Below are 5,582 nucleotides of genomic sequence, written 5' to 3'. Positions count from 1 at the left end.
GAGAAGCTGTAGAACTTGAGTTTGGGCTGAACACTGATGAGAAGGTAGGGTGTTTCTAATGAGTGGTTATGTCCAAGTTCTTTTAAAAAGGGAACAGGCATTACCCGGCATAGAACATCCATAAAAGGACATTTTGCCAAGCTGGGTAGTACAAAGGGCTCTTGGCAAAGCAGGCCCATCCCTTGAGACCTAGATTCCATCCCTACTCAAAAGCTCTAAGGCATCTAAACAAGGACTATTTACTCTTTTCCTTGGTCTCACGGGTCATGCATTGCTCCAGCTGGTCCAGAAGAATATGTAAGCAGAACAGCAAGTCTGAAGAGGGTATGTTGAGCTTGTCATACTGTGTAAGTTTTTTCAGGATGTCAAGTTTCTTATGCTCACAAAAATCATCAGGGTAGAAGTCCATCCAAATAGTTAAGATGGAACAATTGATGCTGTGGGCAGATTGGTGACAAGGAAAATGAGAGTCTGCCCTCTCCATCCTGAGCCTTCTACCATAGACCCTTTGTGGCAGGACTAGAATGCTGGGAAGTGGAAAGAGACTCCTGGAAGCAGAATTCTCTTCACAACCCACTTCTAGAAATTTCTAATGCAACCCTCCAAAATTCTCCCTGTGATGGGCAGAGAAAGTTGTTTCCCCACTGTGTCTGACTTGCTACACACAACCCTCCCTGTCATCGAGGGATTGTGATCCATGCTGGCCTGGTCATAAACAGAAAACCCTGTCATAAAAATGGCTACAGCAGCGCTGAGCACAGGTGGCTCATGCCTGTAATCTTAGCTACTCAGGAGGCTGAGACCTGAAGATCCCAGTTCAAAGCAAATCTAGGCAGGAAAGTGTGTGAGACTCCTATCTCAATAATCCACTAGAAAACTAGAAGTGGCACTGTGGCTGAAACAGTAGAGCACTCGCCTTGAGCTGAAGAGTGCAGGGACAGTGTACAGGTTCAGAGTTCAAACCACATGACCAACAAAAACAAAAGTGACTAAAGCAAAAAGAGCAGGTGTGTGGCTCACTTTGTAGAGCACCTACCTAAAATTCATGAAGCCTTGAGTTTAATTGCTAAGATTGAAAGGAGGAAAGAATATGAAGGAATGGAAGGAAGAAAAGAAGGAAGGGAGGAATTTTGATATAACCAAATACTGGAAAGATGTGAAGTATTAAATAAAGGTATCTAAAAGGCAAATTATAAAATGTGGAATTCAGGCTAAAATACATGTACAGTTTTGTTTTTCTGTAAAGTGATACTTACGTGCCTCTTTAGTTTAAAAGTAGTAAATGAGTTTGAAAAATGGAAAAGTTGTTAGAAATGAATCATTATATCTTATCACTTTTTCTGCTACATTCACCACCTACAAAATTGGAACAATGTTCATCATTTTAATTATTAATGTATTAATTTAATCTTTCATCTTTAGTGTATAGTCTATTGTGCACATCATTTGTTTGAACTCTTTTTTTTGTTTGTTTTTTGTCCATGATGGGTCCTGAACTCTGGGCCTGGGCACTGTCCCTCAGCTCTTCACCTCAAGGATATCACTTTACCACTTGAACCACAGTGCCACTTCTGGCTTTTCTGCTTATGTGGTACTGAGAAATCGAACCCAAAGGCTCATACATGCAAGGCAAGCACTCTACCACTTAGCCACCTTCCCAACCCTGAAATCTTTATTTTTTCCTGCAGACATAGGCTTGAACACAGGGCATGGGTGCTGTCCCAGAGCTTCTTTGCTCAAGTTTAGCACTCTGCCATACAAGATTAAACCATAGTGCCATTTCTTGTTTTTTAGTGGTTAATTGGAAATAGCAGTCTCATGGGAACTTTTCTGCCCAAGACTGGCTTTGAACCAACATCCTCATTTCTCAGCCTCCTGAGAAGGTAGGATTACAGGCGTGAGCCACCTGTACCCTTGTGCTCATTTATTTTCTTTTAAATGTTATATAAGTTTAGTTCCCCCACCCAAATACGTGCAAACTGAGATGCAAATTGGCTTTAAATAAACCACTACTTGAGGATGCTGAAATTACAAATGATGGCAAATTGTTTTTAACATTTTTTAATATGAGAAGCTTGAACTGAGGGCCTGATTGAAATCCCTATTCTCTTGTGCTCAAGGCTATCACTCTACTAGTTTGGCCCACAGGGCCCTTTTAGTTTCTTGGTAACCAGTTAATGAGATAATAGTCTCACAGACCTTCTTATCCAGGCTGTTATTAATCCTCGATTATCAGATCTCAGCCACCTGAGTTGTTATGATTACAGGCATGAGAAACTGTCACCAGTTTTTTAAAAAGCAACAACAGATTACTTTAGGGGAGGATGGAGGAGGAGAAGCTAGAGGCTAAACAAGCTCTCACATAGAAAATAGTTGTAGTGTTCCACTGAAGAGTCCTAGGTCAGAGAATGACCAAGTGTGCCATCACAGTACAGTTTGGGCAAAGAGGGAAAATCCAGACAAGGAGACAGATCTGAGCACTTGCCATTAGCTGCAGCTGTGGTGGTGGCGGCAACGGCAGCAGCCTAGCCGCCAAAAGAACAACACAGAGTCTGGGACAATGGTGCCAGACACAGCAGGTGACCGGATTCTACTTAAAACCAGAAAGAACTGATAAGTAGCAGATATCTTCATCCTGCATATCACAGACCAGAGACAACCCAGGAACCAAGACTCCAGCGAGAGTAGAATCCTGACATACTCACTCCTTCTTAGGGAACAGAGGAGGGAAGGCCACCCTTACCATCCTCACCCCCGGAGACCTCCATATTTGATATTGAAAAGGCCCAGTTGAGCAGCAAGCTCCATCTCAGGCCTTGGAAAAAAAACAAAAGAGTCATTTAGGAGGTCTCAGGCACCTGACCTGACCTGCCAGGCTCAGCTCCTCCCTGGGAAAAATCACCCAGCCCAGGCAGACAAAGCTCTGCCCCGAGGGGAGTGACTTTCTTCACTGGGTAAACAGAGCCAGAGGCTGCCCCTCCCTACAGCAGCCTAGACAATCAAGTGAAATTCAGTAAACATAAACCCTGATAATGGCTCTAGGCTGGGCTCTGTGAGTGTCTCAGAAGTTACCCCTCAGGGAAAAGCTGCAATTTGCTAAAAGGCCTCAATTCTACCCAGAACATAGCCTCAGCACAGCATCTTCAAATTAGAGGAAACAGCCATCTCCCTCTTTTGTGAAACTCAAAGCAGATCTCCCTCTCATTGAACTATACTGGGAGGAGGATCACAAAATCCTGATCATTTTTCTGCCTGCTCCAACAAATTGACTTAAGAAACCAATCAACCACAGGCAAACCAAACACCACAAGCAGACTAAAGACTCCACCAAGAGACTGGTTACAGACACAGGGTGATACAGGTTCTTCCCATCTACTTCCCCCCCCCCCCCCCGCAAAAAAAAAGAACTCTTTTTGGTACCTTTTTTAATTTTTAATTTTTTAAAAAAATTGTTTTCTATTCATTTTTTTCTCCCCTCCTAATTTTTATTTTAGGTGTATGTGTGTGTGAGTGTGCTTTGTTTAAATCTCTACTGACCTTTTGGTCTTTTTATCTTTTTTTTTCTTTTTCATTCTTTTCATTTTTCTTCTGTTTCCTTGTTTTTGTGTGTGACTTATTTGCTGTTCTGCTCATCTTCAGATATATGCCCATTGTCAAATATTAGACCTTACCCCCATTGTATACACATTAATCAAGAATTTTATTACTCAAAACAAAACTTCTTAGCCTTAAATTCTGTAATAGCAGTATTATCTCTTTAGGCCTATATAATTTTTGAGAATTTTTATTTTTTAGTTTTTCATGTCTCCTTTCTACCCCTCCCCTCCTCTCATCGTATCTTTTTCTTCTCTCAATATCACCTTAAACTTAGATAATTTTTAAGATTCATTTATTAAACTTAAATATTTGTTTTTCCCATTTTTTCTTGTCTTTTTTTCTCTCTCCTACTATTCTGTCCAATCCATTTCCCTCTTTGAGATTAGAACTTGGTTAAATTCACTCTCCTTTTACCTCTCTACATTCTTCTAATCCTATTTTTCCTCACATTTGTCCCTAAATATAATAATTTCTGGTTTGCCAAATTCGTCCTTGCTGTTGTTAGCCCATTAATCCATAGTTGTTTGATGTTGAATAGATTGTATCTGTTGAACTAGATTATATCTGTGTCCTTTTGCCTGTGCAACTGCAGGACGTTGGTTGATGCATGCCTTCAAAAGTATTCTAGCAGAAAACTTTCATATCAAATGGGCAGAACAAGCCAGAAAAACACAAGAAAAATGAAAGTCCTGGTATCTCAACTCCCACTCATGATAACCAGTATTCCAGAGGAGAGTTCCCCAAAAGCTCAATAAATATTACTTGGAAACATGGTGAATGAACAGATAGAAAACCTGCAAAGGACTCAGTGTGAACATGATAGGGAGATAGAGGAAGCAAACCAAAGATCAATACAGTAATCTCATGAGCATGAGGAAGCTACTCAAAGATTGATACAGAAATGCATGAATAGGTTGAGAACACTCAAAGAGAAATAAAGGAATTGTGTGAGCAGGCTGAGAACCATCATAGAATTATAGGACTTGCATGAGCAGGCTGAAAACAGACAAAGAGAATGTCAGGAATTGCGTGAACAAGCTGAGAACAGTCAAAGAGAACTACAGGTATTGCATGAAAATGAGGAAGCTAATCAAAGAGTAGCACTGGAATTGCAAGGGAGGGACGAGAATAAACAAAGTTCAATAGAGGCATTCATGGAATCCATAAACAGACAGTTGAAAGAATTCAGGGAGACCACAAAGGGAATGCTGAATGGAACCCGACAGAAGGAATGGGAGTATAAGGAAACCATAACCAAACAACTAAGTGATTTGAGAATAAGAACTGAACACCAAATTAAGGAAGTAAAGAAGTCCATTCAAGATCTAAAACAAAGCTCCAACAAAGAATTTGAAGTAATCAAAACCAAACAATTAGAAGGAAAATGAATAAAAAACAAAGAAGAAAGTCTTGACAGTAGGTTAGACCATGCAGAAGATCGAATCTCGGTAAATGAAGACAGCCTAGATATTATACAGAAACAATGTACAACTATCCATGACAAATCCAGAAAAATGATAGATATATTCAGCAATTGGAAGACACCATCAGAAAGCCTAATCTGAGAATAATGGGTGTAGAGGAGCACCTAGAAACAGAAGATAATGGTCTAGGAAATTTGTTTACCAGGATCCTAGCAGAGAAATTCCCAAACATGCAAAAGGATAGGCCTATTCAGATACAAGAAACGTTTAGAACCCCAAATTGACCAGACGAGAGCAGGACATCCCACCGTCACATTATAATATGCACAAGATCAATTCAGACCAAGGAAAAGATCCTCAAAGCTGTCAATGAGAAAAGATCAATCATCTATGAAGGGAAAACAATTAGAATAACTTCATTTTTTTCATCAGAGTAAATTAAAGCAAGAAGAGCCTGGAATGATGCATGCCATGACCTAAAGACAAAGTATGAACCAAGAATACTGTAAACAGCTAAATTCTCCTTCATAACCGAAGGTGAAATAAAAATCTTCCATAGAA

Source organism: Dipodomys spectabilis, unplaced genomic scaffold (genome assembly GCF_019054845.1).
Source record: "Dipodomys spectabilis isolate Male_0828 unplaced genomic scaffold, ASM1905484v1 ptg000268l, whole genome shotgun sequence".
NCBI classification, from domain to species: domain Eukaryota; kingdom Metazoa; phylum Chordata; class Mammalia; order Rodentia; family Heteromyidae; genus Dipodomys; species Dipodomys spectabilis.
The sequence above is the reverse complement of the archived record's forward strand: the minus strand, read 5'-3'. Positions refer to the sequence as shown.